The sequence below is a fragment of the Lampetra planeri genome, chromosome 19 (assembly GCF_965212315.1).
Source record: "Lampetra planeri chromosome 19, kcLamPlan1.2.h2, whole genome shotgun sequence".
In the NCBI taxonomy this organism is placed as follows: domain Eukaryota; kingdom Metazoa; phylum Chordata; class Hyperoartia; order Petromyzontiformes; family Petromyzontidae; genus Lampetra; species Lampetra planeri.
This window is the reverse complement of record NC_136125.1, coordinates 4,757,472-4,778,945: the sequence shown is the minus strand read 5'-3', so window position 1 is coordinate 4,778,945 and position 21,474 is coordinate 4,757,472. Positions and strand designations below refer to the sequence as shown.

Below are 21,474 nucleotides of genomic sequence, written 5' to 3'. Positions count from 1 at the left end.
ATGAAAGCTCAACGAAGTGGCTGATCATCGTGTGGAAATTTATAGCAGCCAAATACTCTAAAACGCACGTTGATTATAAATGTGGAGGGGAAAAAAACCGGAGGACCCAGAGAAAAATCCACCCGACCACGGGGAGAACATGCCAACTCAAAATATACAGGCTTCAGGGTCGGGATTGAGCCCACGACCACCTGCATATCAGGCAAGGGAGTTAACGTCTCACCACCGAGGCCAGGCAGGAGAGCAGCCAATGCTTAAGTTCCCTTTACTGCATCAACGTTTCTAAGTTATTCCTACTTCGTTGGCATACATTTAACAACATCTCCGTTTATGTTGGGTTTTTTTTAAATCCAGGTTTTGGATTTGATAAAGTAACCCTAATGCCGTTTCACGCCACTGTCGGCATTTTTTGTGAAAGGGGGTAAGGAAAACAGTCACGGGCAGTGTTGCAGATAAGTGGCTTTTTCCCCCAAGTGTAATGACAGAGTGACACCTGCTGGCCTGGAAGGGGAATCACGGGTACGGGCACGGTTAAGTAACAACCAATCAGAGAAGGAGGTGTATCTGGGGCACAGGTAACAGATGGGGTTAGCCGAGATGCTTCGGGAACCTGCTCGAAGGTTCCACGAGAGGGCGTGGCCGGAGGCGGTACCTAGCCACGCCTGGGGGGATACAAGGGGGAGCGGACCCGGGGCTCGTATGGAGTCCTGGGTGCGTCGCTGCTTGCCATGTCCTACCACGTGGAAGATCTCCTGCTTGGTTTCCATCGCCGTCATCGTCACGCCGCCAGCCAGCGGCGTAGCCGAGTGAGGGCAATGGGACCACGCCGAGTGATCGGCTGTGTGTAGCTAGTAGAGACGTTAATACCTAGAGTTATACTCGGTGTGAGGAAGATCAAGTGTTGGCCTGTGTTGTGCCCAGTGTGAGTAATAAAGAAGAAGTACCCTCTACACGACGTGTCGCGGAAGTCACTCATTACGCATGTAAGAGCCAATTGGAATAATGAGATGAGTAATGTACAATTTCCATCACCGGCACAGCGGTGGCCATCAACAGAGATTAGCACACTCCTCATTTTCATTTGACAAGGAAGACGCTCCGAGTTTGGCTTGGCTCTAAAATGACATTGCTGTGAAAACAACGACAGAGTGAGGTAGAAGGTGTTTAATCGCATTTAAGTGACTCGAACGCACCATGACACGCTTGGCTCATTCAGTATTTATCCTGAGCTCCACTTTCGAGATTTATCTTTTTAATTAAAGTTATTTTTTATAATTTCCTGTAAGTTAATTTCCATTGGTGGTTGTAATGACTGTTATCGGCAAATCCGAGACAGTTAATATTTTATTCATTTATATTTATGGCTTAATTTTCCGCAATCATATTTTTCTAAAACATTTTACTGTTTCTGGCAATCATTATGGCGATAGTCTGTCTCCTTGTCCGGTCTTGTTACTTAACTCGTGCAACAACAATGTAGCTTTTCTATTTGGACTTGCTGCTCCCTACATTCATGACGTCCTTCAGCCATATATTCTATCAAGATCATTAAGATCCTCAGATTGTGCATTGCTCACTGTCCCCCACGGTCTAGCTTTCACAAATGGGGTAGTGACGGTGCCTTTGTAGTTGCAGCACCTCGACTCTGGAACTCATTTCCCTTCGAGGTCAGGACTTGCAAGACACTTACAAATCCTCATTTTGTTTTAAATGGTTTTGTCTCTTGAGTTATTTTCAACAGTCTTTCTCATTTGGTAAACTATTGCCCCCTTTCCATGCATAGTGCCTGGAGAATGATTGTTTTATTTAAGGGCGTTTTATAAATTTTAATTACTTTTATTGAATACATCTTCATTTAGACCTTTGTGATAGTTTGGATGACTTCTTAAATGTCCACATCGATAAATGTATTTTCATAGTAAGTGAAAGTTGGGTGTCATGATATTTCATATTCGTTCTTTTTCAGAACCTTATTGAAATATCTTCGTGGTCAATGGAAGATAAACCTTTCCTAAACTACAACGTTTATGGGAAATTGAAGGTGATGAGATGGGGTACCATGGTGGTGAGATATTTACTCCCGTGCCTAGTATGCAGAAGGTCGTTATTTTTACCCTGACGCCTGTGTATTTGATGTTAGCATGTTCTCCCTGTGGTCGTGTGGATTTTTCTCCAGGGCCTCTGGTTTTTTCGTCTACATTTAGAAACATGCGTTTAGAGTACACTAAAACATCATTATTTCAGTATTTGATCGTTCATAATTGGGGATAATTCGGCATGGCTGTGCTTTCTGCATATATAGAGTCTTGTAATTCGCCATTAGCCGAATTGCCGTACCGAATGGTCCAATTTAGGCATACACCAAAACAACGACTCAGTCTCGTGGCGGCGCGCGTGGCGAGTGTTAGTGCAGACCTGTTGCTTTGGACTTCACCTTGTTGATGCACTGTGCAAGCCAACCCTTTCAGAAATGCTGTTTACACCTACATCAAGAAGTAATAGAAAGGGACTGACGTATATAAATCCCTTAGTCTGCGAGACGAATCCAAAGTTTTGGATCGAATTCATGCAGGTGTGTCAATGCGTACGGTGTGTGAAGAGTTTGACGTAAAATCAAGCACCTTTTACGACATCAAGAAAAGCAGGGAGAAGATTAGGAAGCGTGCCTTGACCTTGGAGGATCCTAGCAGCTCCAAAAAGTTACAGAAGAGGATCAAGGCCGCATAGATTGTTGACTTGGATGGTGCAGTGTATAAGTGGTACAAACACGAGCGTGCAGCTGGCGTTAATGTTCGCTGTGTGGAGCAGGATGCACTGGGGAGTACCGTTGTACATAATTCGGAAGATTGGATAATTCAGCAAGCCCCATGTGTGTCGAATTGACAAGGATTTACTGTACTTGGCTGCTATAAAAAAACATATCTATACATGATAAGCCACTCCTTTGAGCTAGTATTTGTGATAGCCAAGTCGCTTCAGTGCGCCTTATCTGGTGAAATAAAACTAGCAGGTAAAACACAATTAGCAACTGCTTTAGAGTTTGCATATCTTGGACGGTTAATGAGAGGTTGGCCGAGATCATAGCGATGACATAAAGTTGCGGGCAACAGCAGGTTGCAGTCACCAGTCGGTGAGTTTCTTTTGCGTGGACAGCTGCAGTCCGTTGCATTGGCTCTCCGTGGTGACCTCTGCTGCATCCCACGTCTCATTGACAGCAGCAGACGCGGAGTTATTGGCGATTTGATTTATCCCGGACACGGGAGAGCAACCGTTAGGTCTCCACCAGCCCGGTGAGGGACGTCTGCCTGATCTGGCGTCGATTGCAAGCTCTTAGAGATTTATGAAGCCATTGGTGAACCTCAGGGCATTTATTTCGGGGCCAGGGGTGAATTCATCCGAGTGTGCAAAGTCTCCAAGTGCGAGTTTTTCACATCTGATAATCACCTAAATGTAGGTTAAAGTGTTCATCAGATGCTTTTGGAGGAAACAAATACTCAGAGTAACGTGCAAATGTTCTTAACATAAGGTGTTAACCAGTGTATAGTACACACTATAACGAGGATCAGAAACATGTACATTGGCAAAGAAAATCAAACAAATTATGAAAAATGTGAGAAATGTGCACTGAGGGGCAGGAATATGATCACATGGCTTGGTGAACATTTTTGCAAATTACATTCATCATATTGTTGGTCCCGAGGTCGGGACTAACGGAACCTATCAGGGGGTACATCTACCGCGGAGATGGAGCGATGGAAATCGGCTTTAATGCAGGAGCTAAAACAGATTATCGCATCGCAAGACTGTGAGAGATGGAGATGGCTTGGTGGCAGGGCGGGGGGGGGGGTCTTCATCCAGCAGTGGATAGATCATGGCTTATATCGATGAATGCACAAGGGTATATCTAGTGTGATTTTTTTTTCATTTTAAATCAGTGGGACAGTTAGGAACGGTGAAAGACAACGGCAATCGGAGCAACACAGTAGATCAACTTTCCGTTGCAGATCCAGCATCTGCTTTTCGTTGTACACGTCATTATTGCCGCTTGCATACAGCCTTTACATCCGTGTGCGGACGTGTGCGCGCGTGTATTGACCTCCCCACTTACAACGGGCTCTCGGGTGGGCTGCTCGCGGCTGGCGACGTGCATTTCCGAGATCGTGACATCTGTGCCACATCCCCAGCGGCTATATTTAATTCGCCGCTTGCAGACCAGCGTAATTTCGTAAACACACACGTTCGCACCATTAGCCACCAGTGTTGCTCGGCTCGCTCGTATATAAGGCTCCGTGGGGCCACGCAAGTCTAATACGATGTGCGCGCTTTTTTTTTTGTCTAAACGCCTCGTACAAACTGACCGAACATTCTGCAAAAAGGTTCCCGGGCTGACTTGCCAACCCCCCCCCCCCACGTCAGTGCCTCACCGTTAACGAGTTGAGCTTTGTCTGCTTTCGGGTGTGAAGTGCCGTACAGTGGTTAGATGTGTGTGTGTGCGAGCGAATATGAACTCTGTGATCCGGATGATAAAGGTTACGTTGTGGATGTTGCTGTTGTTGCAACTGCTGCTGGTGACGATCATGATGCATGCAGGGCGAGCTTGATGTAGAGGAATGAGGTTTTGGCATGCTCTCATTTTCTCTCTCTAACAGGAAAAAAAGCGTAGCGATGGTTAACACATTCCTGCGGAGGGAGCTGGTGGGACCATTGGGTTGCTCGGTCAATGGCCAGGGTCAACGGCGGCGTGGTGTATTCCGCAAATATGGCCGACTGTGCGGGCGGGCACAAGCCGGCGTGAGTAGGTTAAACGTTGAGTTTTATATGGGCACCACGGGGTGACCAGCCTCTCCCCACCCTCCCCTCTCCACCCAACCCCACCCCTCCAACAATAATCCCCTGTGGGCTGGTGTAACCAGGAGGTTCCTACCAGTACTATATATATTTTTTACGATATTTACCATGGAGTGCGTCGAATTGTAATGTGTGCACATGACATTCTGTAGTTACATTTGCAAGCAATTTTTTGGGTTATGGCTCAATATTGTGTGTTTTTTAGAACTGGAATCTGTTAGAAAACTGTATAAATGACTGGCCACTCTGATCTTTGTTGCAAAAGGGATGCAGTAAAGGATTTAAAATGGGCTCTCAATATGATTTAAAGAACAACGAATGTAATTAACTGATTCATCTATTATCAAAGTCAAAGGTCAATCTGTATCCATGGTCAAATGCGCATTGGGGTAGCGCTCATCTTTGTTGGTCGCCCTCGGCCCTTGCCGGCATTGGCCATAGTTACATGGTAAGGATCAGGAATGATGAGCTAAGTTCTGCCCCCCAACCAAGATGTGAACTACCTCGCCTGGTATACAAACGGTCGTGGGTTCGATGCCGACCCTGAGATTGTATGTTTTTGCCCGTGGTCCATATATAGAATCAACGTGCATTCAATGTATTTGGCTGTTATCATTTCCACATTGATAAGCCACTTAGTTGAGCTATCATTTCTGATAGCCAGGTCACTTCTGAAAAAGAGCTATATATACCTGGTAAAAGAAAAAAATATTTAAAAAAATATTTTGTTTAACACAATCTTTTGATTGCGAGTTTGGTGCACTGCCCACAACAGCCACCTGTCCCAGATGCTGCGATATGTTCTGCACAGCCACAATATAAATTGTGTATGTGCGAACTTTTTATTTAAGGTATAATCACCGTCATTCTGTCGTAACCTTTGACCATATCACCTGGGAATGCGTCCGATTTTCGTCCGATCTCGGAAGCTTAGCAGGATTTTTTGAGCCCGGATAGCTCCTTGGATAGGTGACCCCCACGGTGCACGCCAGGCTGGGTGACCATCACGCACGCCAGCTTGTCATCGAAGGCTGTGGGGCTCTGCTACATTTTGAGCATCAATGGGCAGTGCAGCAAAACACGTTGTTGTACTGCACTTCTGTGCTCCCATGTATTAGTGTAGTTAGCCTGGTGGTCACCACCATAGGTTGTTATTCTGTCAAGGGGTAGTTACCCCGTGTGTTGGAGTTAAATAAATGTGTTGCCTCCAAGTTTACGTCTGCAACTCGGTCGAACTCGCTACACTTGTACAGCTCCTTTGGTCAATCCCCTGCTGGATGAGGGCCTCTACGCCTGCGCCGGTCGTGGGGTTTTAATTGGGCATACTTCACCACGCTGGTTAGGGCTGAATTGTAAATGCAGGGGGTGTAGATGTATGGAGCATAGTACAGCACAACAAATGGATTTAGCTACGCTGCCCTCTTCTGTTGAAAACGGAGCGCTTTTGCAGGATCACTACAACACTCAACTTAATATGGGTGGTCACCCATCCAAAGGCTACCCAGGCTCGACAACAATTCGCCGGTGATTTGGCCGCAGGCAATCTTGTCCCGTAAGCTACTGGTTGGTGTCATCAACCGGGGAAAACAGGTTTGGGTTGTGTTGATCTTGCCTGACTGGGTTCACCCCCGATCGTGGTCTCAGCAGGGAGGACAGTACAGGAGTGCATTTGTGGAATGCAATCCCAGGGAAACATTACACCTGGTTCGCAATTAACACCCGGTCTATTGCATCTCTTCCTTAGGGGGGGGGGGGGCGGGGGGGTGCAGCGAAATGAGCTTGGAGTTCATTATACCTATCCCAGTGAAGCGTCCAAAATGTGGTAAATAAATTGTTTATCCCAGGGAGTGCTTTCTGCTCGCTGGATGCGCGTACTAGGACGAAGCCGTTGAGAGCTGTGCACCGGTGGCCGCAACATAAGCTCTCCGCGCTTCTGCTGATGCGAGCGGTATTTAAAACTGTACTGCCACCCTCTTCCAAGAGGTCTGGCCGGTGTGAAGGCATAGGCAAAAATACCCTCCTAGAGCTGGCCCTTCTCTGCTAACCGTAGCATGAGTGTGCAATTGCAAGACTGCACCTTTATCTTGTTTTATGAAGGCTCTAATTTGTGTTTGTTCTCTGGTATATTCATTGACGTTAGTAACCGTTTACCGAAATCAGTATTCTTCTGCGCTTTTTTTTAATGATAAACCATTGCCCAAGCAAACTGTAATTGGGCCCACCACTACGTTCTGGATACATTTCACGGAAACTGGTTCAGCTGTTCATGCGTTTATTGTGGCTTGGGAATCGATCTGCTCTGCATTAATGGAGTGACGCACACAGGAATTATCCAGTAGCAGTGTTCTTAATAAAGCGCCTATGACCAAATCACCCAGAATGGCCGTTGTCATCGGACAGTGGTGGATGTGTGACCACGAAGCACAAACAGGTTGTCAGTGCTATTTGGTTACATGGTGGGCTGCAGAGGGCAGTGCAGAAAAAAAAATCTGTTGTACTTTGATTCGATGCGCACACATATGTATCCTACGTCTACCAACCTGTACTGATGAACATGGTGAAGTATGATAAAAAAAAATCTCTCAGACCCGCATGGCAAAGGGGAGGTCCTCATTCAGCAGTAGATTGAAGAAAATGGCTCTACATGCCTACATCCATCTTACCTATAAACGTCATTTTTTGTCTGTCAGTCCGTCTGTCTGTCTGTGGACGCACACTTGCGAAGGATTTGGCTCGCAAACTGTGGGGTTTATGTTTTGAAAAAGTAGCCGGGTACCACGCCGTAAGCCCCGTGGTGAGCCAGCGCTATTCTGTTTTCCCATCCGTCAACTTTAAAGTAGATAAATTAACAATTTAGTGAAATTGTTCTTTATTTAATCGCACCGCTAAATAAATGCCCGCGGGTTGCACCTTACAACGCACACGCGTCATCAGTCGAGGGGGGGGGGATTTCTCATTCGCGTTCAAAATGCAAAAAAAATACACAACGCTGAGGTAAATTCATCAAGTGTCATGTCCTCTTTTCCACCCCCCCCCCGACCCCAATGTGTGCACTTACTATTATAGGGTCAGTAGATACTAATGTTATAGCACTTAGTATTACTGTAGCGCGGGCGGGGGGGGTGGTGGGGGGTGGGGGATAGCGGCCCAGCCCCAGCCTGCAAAGGTGCCACCTCGACCGGCTGGGCAATCTAGGTGAGGCCGGGGGCTCTGCACGGGACTAGGCCTCACCACGCCACTCTGTCAGGTGAGTACTTTGTGCTATAGAGTCCGAATGTACTATTGTAGCGATAGCCGGTATCACCGCAGTCAGTATACACTGCTGTTATCATAGCAGGTACCACCACGGTCAGTATGCACTGCTGTAATCATGGCAGGTACTACCACAGTCAGTATGCACTGCTGTAATCATAGCAGGAACCACCACAGTCAGTATGCACTGCTGTAATCATAGCAGGAACCACCACAGTCAGTATGCACTGCTGTAATCATAGCAGGTACCACCACAGTCAGTATGCACTGCTGTAATCATAGCAGGTTTCGCCACAGTATGCACTGCTGTGTGATAGCAGGTACCACCAAAGTCGGTATGTACTGCTGTAGTGAAAGCAGGTGCTACCACAGTCGGTATGCACTGCTGCAGTGATGGCAGGTAACACCACAGTCGGTATGCACTGCTGTGTGATAGCAGGTACCACCACATTTGGTATGCACTGTTGTAGTGAGAGCAGGTACCATCACAGTCGTTATGCACTGCTGTAGTTATAGCAGGTAGCCACCACAGTCGGTATGCACAAACGGCCCACCGGGCTTTCACCATAGCTTAGTATCTGTGTATGTATATGTAAGGTTTTTCAGAGAAGTTTTGAAAAATATTTTTTTGCCCGGGCAACGCCGGGTACTTCCCGCTAGTCTCTTACCTATAAAAGGCATTTTTTTTGTCCGTGTGTCTGTGTGTGGCCGAAGGATGCGGCTCGCAAATCGTGGGGTTTACGTTGAAAAAATTTAGCCAGGTACCACGCCATTAGCCCGTGCTGAGCCAGCTCTATTCCGATTTCGCGTCCGCCACCTTTAACTTAGTTTAATTTGCGATTTAGTGCTGATATTTCTTATTTATTTATTAGCTATCGAATGTTCGACCCTACCAACTGACACGCGTTCGGTGGGGGGGAGGGGGGAATTCTCTTTCGTGTGGACACTGCACAAGGTAACACACACACACACATTTACAGCTCTCTTTAAACATTCATTTCCCTGACTCTTTACTCATTACAAATTGCCTTTTATAGGTAAGACATTTAATGACAGGGATTAAGCAATGTTTTACCCTAAGTAACAGATTTTCTTCCCGACTACCATTATCTTTGCTTTAGCGACCACGTCTTTATGAGGCCATGAGACTTATGCACACGTTTTCTCTTTGAAAATAGGTACATTTCTAAATATCACTGTCCTGCTCACAAAAAAACAGGTTTGAGGGGAAGAATAGCCTTTTTCTGTACTCTTGAGGCATAAGCAGCCACGCAATATCACTTACTGCACAGGGGAAACCCAATAAATATACTCAAACACATTCCTGTGGAGGGAGCTGGTAGGAACGTTGGGTTGCTCGATCAATGGCCAGGGTCAATGGCGGAGTGGTGTATTCCGCAAATATGCCCGACTGTGAGGGCGGGCACAAGCCGGCGTGAGTAGGTTAAACGTTGAGTTTTATAAGGGCACCACGGGGTGACCAGCCCTTCCCCACCCTCCCCACCCAGCCCTTCCCCACCCTCCCCACTCAGCCCCTCCCCACCCTCCCCACCCTCCCCACCCAGCCCCTCCCCACCCAGCTCCTCCCTGCACGACGGACGGACAAAATAATCCCCTGTGGGCTGGTGTAACCAGGAGGGTTACTACTAGTATTACGTCTTCATTCTATCATATTTACACTTTCCCCCTCAGTACGGGGGTTGAGCAGTGACGTTTTGTCAATTACGCTTGATTGGTGCGCATCTGCTCATAGTCACAGGTAGGTTAGGTTCATTTTGTATTCGTTGACTTTCATTAATTTGCCGCTCTTGCTCGCGGCAAATGTTTGCACCAAAATGGCGAAACACCCTCGCAGTCGCTCCTAATGACTTATTATACACGTGTGCATTTCCCCTCTCCCTTGCTTCTTTCGCTAAAGTCACGTACATAGAAAACTATGATTTACAAACTTATTTAGTCTATATCAAAGTTAGAGTGTGCGTGTGTACGTCCATGTGTGCGCGCGAGTCCATATATGTGTGTGCGAGTCCGTGTGTGTGTGCGAGTCAATGTGTGTGTGTGACAGTCGCTGTATTTGTGTACGTCCATGTGTGTGTGTGCGGTGTGTGTTTAAGTCGATGTGTGTGTGTCAGTCTGTGTGTGTAAGTCCATGTGTTTGTGTTAGTCGGTGTGTGTAAGTCCATATGTGCGTGCGTAGTTCCATGTGTGTGTGAGTCTATGTATGTTTGTGTGTTTAAGTCATGTGTGTGTGGACAAAGATGTGGACAAAGTCCCATCTGTGAGCTCCTCCGGCAGGCAAGGCTGCGTTGGCTGGGTCATGTAGCCCGCATGCCCAGCCACCGAATGCCTAAACGCTTTTGTTCGGCCGGATCGAGGGGGCTAAACGGGCGTGGCACGGGCTAGAGAAGAGATGGAGTGATGTGGTACAGGAGGACGTGGAGCTGAGTGGACTTGCCGATGACTGGTACCAGCGGTGTCAAGATCGGCCTCTGTGGAGGAGGCTCGTGAAGGACGCTACTGGGCAGTTGGAGGCAGTCGCCCTCCAACAACAACGGAGGGCGGAGGAGCTAAAGCACAGCAAGTTGGCGCAGTAGGAGGCACAGGTGGTGCATCAGTCAGTCGACCCGTGGCACCTGCTGGGTCTGCCCCGTGACCTCCTGCCAAGGTGCACATAGCCTGGCACAAGCGTCGTGGTGACATCACCGCCACTTAGTGGCGAATGGCGGTTGTTTGTTTAAGTCCATGTGTGTGTGTCTTAGTCGATATGTGTGTGTGTGTGTAGGTCGATGTGAGTGTGAGTCGATGTGTTTGTGTTACTCCAAGTGTGTGTAAGTAGATGTCTGTGTGTTTGAGTCCATATGTGTGTGCAAGTCGATGGAGTTTGTGTGTGTGGCTCGATGTCTGTGTGTGTGTGTAAGTCGTGTCTTTTTCGCCTGGGCAACGCCGGGTACTTCCCGCTAGTGTTCATAAAGCAAAACTAGTGTTAAGATTTGTTGCGGTGGCAGGGTCCCCAACTCGCCTTTTGAAAGGGTTACGAGTTCAAATTCCCAGTCTGGGGGTCTCCCCAACCCATTATCCCTCCCAGCATCAATAAAACGGCTACCACTTTGTGGGATGCCAACAGCGGCCGTCATGTGCAAACACTGACCCAATGCAACCCGAATGGAGAATTTCCACCGCAGAGTTTGCTTGCTTGAGCGTGTGGAGACACATCGTGACAGCCCTCCCCACCACCGACCCTTTGAATCGTAATCGTCCAGTTATGAAAATAACAGCAATGGAATCAATCGTAACCTTGACCGTGACCATGAGCAGCATGGGTGTTTGTCAGAATCGTAACGAATGACGCTTTGCTTTATTTCCACATTGATTTTTCAGGGACACGTGCGCGACCTGTGTTGGGTTTCGGGGGGGGGGGCTCTGTCGCCAGAAGGCCGATCTGGCCAGTGGTTCACTAATCAATGCCTTAATACCAATAATGCTGGTATTTAGACATTTATTTTTCAAGTTGGTGCAATAAAGGCCGCACCGAAATTGCAACATGAACTGACTTGGGGGAAGCTTTCAATGTGAGCAAGTCGAAAGGAAATGACGGATGATCTCAAAGCCGTTTCACATTTGCCACAGTGTTTCTGTATATATATAGAGAGAGTATTGTATTTTGCTAATTTGCTTTCCATTAATAGAAAACCACGTGGAAAATGCAAGCAAGCTGCATAATATATTAACATACTTGCAAGTAAAAGAAATATTATTTTTCATTGACATACAAGGCCCATTCGCAGGGTTATGTTGCCCGTGGTTACGCAATTAATAATGACATTTGTGCAGTTCCATGAATGCTCAAAATTATGCACAGTCCATAGAAGTAGCCTAATTGCCTTTCTTGTAAAAATATGAGCTAAGAATGCCTCCTTCAGGTTCATTCTAATGTAAGAGGTTCCCATTTAGCCTCGGCAACAATGCATGAGCCCCAACGTGTCCACAGGATTGAGGGCTCCTGGTAAGAATGGCAAGGTTGTGCTTAATTGCAGGATACTGTATTTAATTAGTGCCAACAGCTTGATAGCTGCAGCAAATTTAGAAGGAAATCTTTTTTTTATGCAAAAAAATTCTTCCAATTTGTAGGCTGGTGATATTTGCTTCAGCCGCTCATTAAATCGTTGGTGCCACATTGTCACACTACTGACCTTGAATGCGTATGTTTTGCATGTAATGGACACATACAAAACCATGACCCTATGACCGCGGTTGCCACGGTGGCGAGATGTGAACTCCCTCGCCTGGTATGCACGAGGGTCCTGAGTTCGATCCCGACCCTGTGACACCTGCCGTATATTTGGTGTTTTTCCCATGGTCATGTGGATTTTTCTTTGGGTCCTCTGATTTTTTCCCTTCAGATTTTAAAAGTCCGTTTTGAGTATTTAGCTGCTATATATTTCAACATGGTAAGCTACTTCGTAGAATTATCATTTGTGGCCAGTTCGCTTCTGAAAAAGCTGCATAGCTTAGTGGGCTTTAACTGGTAAAATAAAAATAATTTAAAGCTGTGGACTCAACTTGCGGTTGTTGGGACGTTGTAACTTAAAATCCTGGTTGAGACCTGACCGTCATTCCTGAGCTACATTGTGGGAAGTCGGCAATAGTTGTTTGCCAGACAAACTGGCCCCCCTTGTCGGAATATGGAATGAGCAACACTGGCTCAGGACTGCCGACAGAACTGTGAAAATCAAGCAAATCACCTTTGCCTTTTGAATTGATTAAAGTTTACGACAGAGGCTTTTTTCTGTTTGCTGTGCAGCAAATGACCTAATGAAGTATTTTTAGAGCAGATTTTCCCTTGGAGAGTTAGCTTCTAATACGATTGGATTCTTACAAGTATCACTTCTTGCACGAGGGGCGGAGGGGGGGGTTACGTTTCTGTGTTTAATAGTAAAAGGCTGATGTCACGTATCGTAATGCTGCATAAATATCTCTCCCATCTATTGTTAAAGAATTATATTTTGAGCTGCAAATAATTGGATATCGATAGATTTTCCTTGCAGCGGAGATGTGAGTCCACGAATCAATGCGATGATGCCTGCGAGGCAATTAATAGTTTGTAAAATGGTCTTAAAGATCTTTTCCTCTGCACATTTCCTCCGTATTGAACACACGACTGGGAGTGTAATAATAATAATAATAGTCCTTTTATCGAGCAGAGCCTCAGCCGAGTCTTGAGAATCCATATGATTGGGACATTTGGCCGATTCCTTTTCTGAAGTAGTTTTACATTTGGTATTAAACGAGAGCACAGAGGATGCGCCTGCATATACAAGAGGATGTCACTCGCTCAGTCTCTGGATGATCAATCTTCTTGCTCGTATTACTCTTAAGGTTCTAGATTTGAAGCTTTCGTGACTGCAAGGATTCATATTCTTAGGGTTTTTTCGGTAAAGTCGCGTAGGTAGAAAATTCAAATTAATAAAAGTAAAATAAAAATAAAATAAAAATAAAAATCACGACGTTTCGGAGGCAACACAAGCTTCCGTCTTCAGTTAGAACCGTCACAGCACGATAGCTTTTGTTAATTTTAATTTTTTACCTACGTGACTTTACCGAAAAAACCTAAGAATGTACTCTTAAGGTGTTTCCCGTAGCCCTGGAGGTGAGTGCCTTGTGCACATGATGATGTCCTTGTGATTCACTCCCCGTGCCTTTCAATGAGCTTGATTACACTGCAGTTGATTTCTTTTCTGTTGACCAACAGTGCCTGCTTTCGCCATCCCCTCCATTGCTGGATCATGGCTTCCACATGCTGTGCCGGCTGTGGGGTTACAATGATCATGCTCTCATGTCTATCCTCACTGCCTTCACAAACCCACACTGTGAGTTGGCAAAGGCAATAAGCATAGACATGAGAGCATACAACAAAGAATGTTGTACTGTACTTCTGCCCACCGCTTAGTCCTGCAGCCTATAGCCTGCAGTGGTCACCTATTCGAGGGCTAGGCCCAAACCTTGCTTATCTTCCGAGATCTGACGAGATCGAGTGGTTTGGAGACAGCTCTTTACCGTGATCATTGCCCTTGTCCAAACATAGTTCCCATTGCCAATCGAAGCATTTGCAGTCCTTCTAATTTTCATGTCAATTTGAAAAAAAATCTTCTAAAAGTCTGTTGCAAGTTCGGTTTGAAGCATGCGTAATTTGCAATGGTACTCCTAATAACAAAAGGTAGTCTATTAAAAACAAAGTGTGGAAAGGAAGGCCGCTCCTCTGGGCTAACAGGCCGTTGAACGCATTCCTGGTGTCGGCACGAACCTGGTCAGGAGTGACTGCCGCCAAGCATGTTTTTGGGTTAAGCCCTTCGTCTTGTGCTCTAAAAGACACGAGGTGCAATGCAAGGGGTTTGTTGGCACAGAAAATCTCTGAGTCACCGTGCGCGCGCGCATGGTTTCTCTCCCGGCGCCTAATGGGGTTTGTTACTTGTAGTCCAGTTATAATCTCTTACTAGTTTCTCCCATTCAGGGGAAGAGCCATTTACCTTTGGAGCCATTTGTTTGCCTTCATTGTGTTGGGACAAATGTTGATTCTAAGGGTTGAGGATTATCCGATGGTGGGCTGTGGGCAAGATTCCCTGCGATGATGCTGAATTTAAGGCTTCGGTTGACACTTGCGGTAAAAGTCAGCAGCTGTAATACCCAACGGGATTGACCACCTCAGCCCAGTTACCCATCGCTGCAATGGGCAATTCAGCTGTGAGGTTACAAGCCGGTACGGTGTGAGTTAAACACACACACACACACAGCACGGTAGAACATGTGCCTCCATCGCAAGAGGCTTGGTGGGATCGCACGATTGTTGTGCATCTCGCCTTTCTGCGAGTGTCGAGGAGGGGTGCTGTTACCCTGGCTTGCCGGGAGAAGATGGTAGAGCAAGATGTGGACTCCGCCTGTTTCATCTGTATGAGGTTATGTAGCCCCTTTGCACGTGTGGGTTTTCTCCAGGTCCTCCTTATTTTCCCAACGTGCAAACACTCATTAAATGGCCAATCACACTTTAATATGGGTTCGATCCCGACTCTGAGGTTCAATGCTGAACCTGACACCTGTATATTTGGAGATTAATAATAATGCAATTTATAACGCGTGCAAATTTGCGGACGTAACGGCCGCAACTCAGAGGCGTGGAGCCAAGCTCAGAGTCACTCGAAAGCACGTGGCTGTAGAGGTGAGTTTTTAAGTGTCTCTTGAAGGAGACGATTGAGGTGATCCTGCGAATGTGCAGAGGGGTGACGGCGTTCCAGACTGTTGGGGCAGCCACCGAGAAGCGGCGCATCGACGTGACCATCCTGGATCTTGGTATCAAGAGGAGGTCTCGAGTCGCACTGCGAAGGCATCTGCCGTGTGCTGTGCTGCAAGTCGTCAATAGTGAAGAGAGGTACGGGGGGCAGACAGATGTGAAGGCACGGTGGCAGAGGCAGGCGATCTTGTATGTGACCCTGCTGGCAATGGGTAGCCAGTGGAGGTCACGGAGACAGGCGAGTGAGTCGAGACGGGATGAATGCGGCCAATGGCGACGCGTGCCAGGTTGCTTTGTAGTCTTTGAAGTTTTTTAGGTTGCCAGAGGAGGACCGGACGAGGACGGAGTTGCAATAGTCGAGGCGAGACTCAACTATGTGTTGCCAATTTCAGTGGAGATGAGAGGACGTAGGTGTCTGAGAGCCTTCAGGTGAAAGTTACATGAACTGATGATATGATTGGTTTGACGATCGAAGGATAAAGTTGAATCTAGGATGACACGAGGTATCACGTTCTCCCCATGAAAGCGTGGATTTTTCTCCGGGTCCTCTGGTTTTCCCTCTACATTTAGAATCGACATGCGTTTTAGATTGTTTGGCTGCTGTAAATTGCCACGTGATAAGCCACTTTGTTAAGGCTATCATTTGTGGGTTAGGTCTCTTCTGAAAATCAGCTATATAGCTCAGTGGGCCTTACCTGGTAAAATAAAAATAGTTTAATAATTGTTTATACTTTCATATTAAAGCACCTCGGATATTTGCGCGATTGTTGACCGTGCCGCCCCATCGCCTGGCCGTCTTCCCGCTTGCCTGTGGGTTCCTCGTGACTCCGAGTCCTTCTTTCTCTTTGACAGTGAGCAAATACTCTGCGCTGCGTTACAAGTTAAAATTGTATTATATAGACATATATATGCGAGAGCTCCCCGGCGCTCGTGAGCTGTTCATTGGGTGAGACGCTTGCACGAGTAAAATCCTTTGGTGTCTTCTTCCTGGGCTGTTACCTAGCAGGATGTGTCAATCCACTGTCTGGTGGGAGGTAGCGATGATGAAATAAATCTCTGCTCTGCGGCTAAAGCCCGCAGCGCACAATGTGGCCAGAGAATTTTTTTTGAAAGGGAAAATAAGATCAAACGTTTGCCTCGGGGGGGGGGGGTCTGATTCCACAGAGATGCGGCTGTTGCTGCTGCTCCTGCTAATGAAGACGTTAATGATAAATTAAATAACTCGAATGCATCGGGAATGTGGTTGTGTGGAGAAAAAAACACATTTTCTCCTTTCAAAAAATTCGGTGTTTTGGCATCCTAGGAAGTGTGGTGTGTCTGTTAGGTATGGCTTGTCGCCATTGATCATCTCTTAATCTGTGCCTCCCATTTAAAGATTCATCCACATCCTCTCGGGGTTCTATTTGCTGCCGCAGTGCCTGGGTTGTGTTTTTTTACCAACAACCTTCCTTTTACGTGGAAGAAACTCAAATAATTTGGTGCATTTTATCCAACAAATCAGAATAATATTTCCCCCCTCCCCCGAACATTGCAAATTACAAACCGCCTTAAGGAGGCAATTTTCTTTTATATTTTGGTCAAATCATATGCTCGAAAACCAATTAAATTAATTTCATATAAAATGGGCCATCACTGCCCACGTGAAATAAATGTGTGCATCTCGGTATCCTGGTGTGTGTGTGTGTCTGTTGTGCCTTTGGGGAGCAGTGGGGCAGTGTTCAGCGCACTGCGCTCTGAACCTGGCAACACGAGTGTGATTCCCGCTCGCGGCTAACACCAGTTATGTCTATCTGAACCGGTTCTGGGCCTCCCCTAGGTCGTCTCGGCCTCAAATGAGTACCTGGTGCGGTGTGTAAACATCGTCGCTGGGCAGACAAAGGCGGCCGGGCGTGGTGCTGGTCACCCACCCCCTCGTGTGCCGTGCCCGCCTTCACTGACAGTACTTTACCCAACAGTATGTTAAGGCTATACGGGGGTCCTTTGTGTTTGTGTATTTGTCGTGCTAACAGCGTGTAGCCTGGTGTCTGCTTCCTATTTCCGAGGTGTCGTTGCAGTTCGGTCGTTAACTCTTTCCCGTTCCGAGACATCTGCAAGTCGCAGGGTGGGTGTCCCGTTCACCGCTGAAGCTCGGGACGCACAAGCGGTTTAGCATTAATTTTGTTTAGAGGCGTAGCGCCGCTGTTTTTAAAGACATTGCACTCTCCGCAGAGAACTGTAGTGACACGACCACACTGATAGCTGGCGCCAAACTGTGCCACACACCCTCCGCACGGCCTTGTGAGAGCCTCGGTACGTCTTCGGGTCAGAAGACGTACCGATACATTGCATTTTTTTCTGACGATGTACGCGTATGTCATCGGAATAGGAAAGGGTTAAGTCGGCGTGGGTTTTAATTTTCGGAAGTCACTGCTTATCACGACTGGGGGATTATCCTGTGTGCGCGAGGCTCTCTATTTTGCAGAGCAGTGTGCTGATGACTCAATTGCGACTTCCACAGCTCACAAAAGCAAGCAATCAAAGAGTGGAAATATCTCGCTGATAGAAAATTAGGTGCACGATGGCGCTGTTGCGATTTAATTTATTTTTTGACAGGCAGTGCCTTCTTCCAAGGGAGAAAATGCATAGGTTCGTGTAATGGATGTGTGTGTGTGTATCTAAATAAGTGTGTGTGTGTGCATACGATTTGGTGTTTATTTGTATTGCAGAATTAAAAAAAATGGGGCCCAGGGGAGTGATTGATGTGCATTTTAATAAGGTGTTATTTCATTGTATCCAAATGTTATTTCAAAACCCAATGAAGCCCATTTATAAGCATCCTTTATTATTTTACGTGTCAAATATCTATTGTCAACATGTACTGTAAGACAGTCAAAATACGTTACTTTGGAAGTGATGTACACGACGTTTTCAAAAGCAACAGCTGTGCCTTTGAAAGGAAACAAAGACGTTGACACAATGGAAATTTCGCCCCAAACGACGATTCGAAGGAGTACATTTCATTTCGCGGTTCAAAGCGGCCCTCGCATTATTTTGTGGCGAAATTAAAAGTGCCACGGGTTTCTGTGCCCGATACTTGTCGTGTGGCCGACGGTCGCTTTTCTATAAACGTGACGTTGGCTTCACGAATGCCGCTTCTATTTGCTTCATAATGCAGCAACAGGGCAAATTACAGTTCACTCAAGGAGACAATTAATTACGTTGTTGCTGGCCCTGAAAGCAGTTTCTGAGAGGCTGACAAAACGTGCCACCTCACTGCGTTTTGAGCTTTGTCCCCCTGGCTGGTTGTCATGTCTAGCTTGTCAGACGAACCCGGGGTCCTGGAAGCTGTGGTCCCTGGGAAACCATGACGCCAGCCACACCGGATGGTTGGTGCGTGTTACCAGCAGCAGGGGAACATCAACCCGCAGGGATTCCCCAATCTTTATTCTTAAATCCGACGTCTAGGTTGCGTAACGTCGCTGTGGCAGAACTCCAGACTCGCATTCAAGGTGCAGGATCAGTGTCTGGTTGGTGTAAGGGATGGGGCTGGGGGGGGTGGTGGCGGCAGGGGGGGGGGGTCCACTTAATTCATCAACCATCTGGGGTCATTAATTGTCTGTAGAAAGCAACAGCAAATACTGCTGGGTTCTGCCCATAGGAATTTTTGATTTTCCTCCACTGGCATCACAGATGTTTGTTTCAGTTTGCAGAAGCCTGAACGTGACCTGTAAATAATAACACAAAAAATGTTGACAGATGTTGTAAAATTCCGAGAATATGGCATTTTATTCCAAAAATCATGCACACTGATGGGTTGTGGTGTGCTGTCGGCCTTGCTGCCAAACCTCGGAAACCTCTCGGCAAACCATAGAAAAAGAGGAGGCGTGATTCCAACTCCGGCAGGGAAATCCGATGGAGCAGTCACTTTCTTTCCCAGGGGCTAATCAAAAAGTAATGTGTGCACGCAGCGGAAGCTCTCGCACTTACGAGCGCTGACCCCGTGCTTTAAAACAATGTTGTTCATTCTTTGTGTAATTGCGAAGCGCAATTGTGCGAGGCGTTATTTAAAAGCTTGTCGTGTGCCAGGGCAATCGCTGTGGCGCGCCGTGTAGATTTGCACGGACGTGCCTTTTGTGTTTTTTTTTTTAAACGAAGCGATGGGCTCGCCGTGAATTGTGACCATTTCACTCTCCACCACGAAGCTTGAACATACACCGAACCGGCCCAGCAGAATGAGTCGCCTGGCCACCACATTGCGACATCGACACCCGCTTCTCTGCTGTTAAGACGCTCAACGTGAATCGCATGGATGATTCGGCAGTGCTCGAAACGTGACGCGCAGTTATTGGTAGCGCGACCTAACATTTGCCGGTGCGTTTATCAGCCAGAGCCTTTCAAGATCAAGGGTGCCGTTTGATGCCGTCACAACTCGCCGTCAATTCCTTCATTCTGCCGGATCAGAGGACTTTTGCGGATTTTTGACGCCCAAACTCCAAGGGCGCTGATCCTTTACAATATCCCACAGTGTCCTTTCTTGTGGTCGCCAACTTTTTGCGTGCTGCTCCACGGCAAATTTTGGCACGTGTGTCATGCACACCGCAACCTCTTCCTACAATTATATCTGCAGTGAGACGACTCCATGTTTCGGCCTATTATTACAACTTTTCAAAAAAATTGTTATGCGTATGGCCCTTTGTCAATCCTAAACAAAATGAAACTTATCTGGTAAAATAAAAAAAGAGCTACTGTGCTATATAGCTCTTTTTGAGAAGTGAGCTGGCCACAAAAGATAGCTCAACAAAGTAGCTTATCACGTGGACATTTATAGCAGCCAAGTACTCTACACGCACGTTGATTCTAAATGTGGAGGGGAAAAACCGGAGGACCCGGAGAAAAATCCACCCGACCACAGGGAGGAAAATGAAATCGCCAAATATACAGCAGGTGTCATGGTCAGGATCGAACCCACGAGCTCTCCTGCACACGAGGCGAGGGAGTTAAGATCTTGCCACCGCAGCTCAATGGGGAGGCCATCATCCAGACATTGCAAGTTGTAACGTAGAAATGTTGCATTTATTTCGCACCTCATGTAGCCAACCGTGCTAATTGGAAGCACGAAAGAGTTGTGGGGGTTGTTTGACTATACGTCACCACACTGGTCAGTGTGGGTTGGTAAAGGCGGGATAGCAATGATGCAGGACCACAATTTACTGCAAGTATCGATTTGATCCTAAATCATTTTTTGTTTACCCATGCAAACTTTAAAGCTGATTTTCTGTCTGTCCTGCCAGAGCGGCATTGTCCACATTCGCCCATCCTCAAAGACCAGCGACTTCTTCTCGAGTTGCTTTATTCAACTTCCGCTTTCTCCCACCCCTTACAGGAACACAGACATTACTCCTTTCGCAAACACCTGTCTCTTACCAACGCCACACTGGTAACACGAGCACAACCTTTACACAAGATTAATATGAGCTCCAGGGCTGCACCTTACAAGAACAGGTTTCTCTCGGCTGAAGCATTACGCAACACCGTACTCCGCTTTCACGAGCCATTGAGATGGCCTCTACTAGCGGCGGCTAAGCCTGTTTTCTCTCACGTGTAATATGACGTACAAGTTAGTTTGCTCTGATTTCGATTTAAAGCTTTCGTGACTGCAGGGATTCATCTTCTTGTTTCTTTCGGTAAAGTCACGTAGAAGGGAAATAATATGATTTTTATTATTTTATTATTTCCCTTCTACGTGACTTTACCGAAAGAACCAAGAAGATGGTTTGCTCTGCTTGAAAACGGCTTGCCTGCAATGATAATAAGGAAATCGATTACTCCAGACTCCCATCATGCATTGTTGTGCGCACACCGTTCTGCATTTTCATGCCGAAGCACTGTGGTAATTTACACGCATGTCTGTGGCCAGCCCTTTCCGGAGCGTGGTTGTAGCGGAGTGCCTGAAGATGAAGGAATGTCGTGCAACCTCGGCATTCCGCGTAGCTTGCAATGCAGCTCTGCGTGTAGAGTTTGTGGGCAAAGTCATGGGGTCGTTGCGGTCGATGCTGTCGATGTTACAACAGTTCGCCATCGCCCCCCCCCCCGCCGCTAGATCCCACAGCTGC

At 46.9% G+C, this 21,474-nt stretch overlaps 1 protein-coding gene across 1 annotated transcript in view; it reads left to right on the top strand.

Annotated features, from left to right (window-relative positions):
• Window positions 1-21,474, top strand: part of LOC144723977 (RING finger protein 150-like) — a 146,309-nt gene that overhangs the window by 16,191 nt on the left and 108,644 nt on the right. The gene's annotated exons all lie outside the window — the stretch shown is intronic.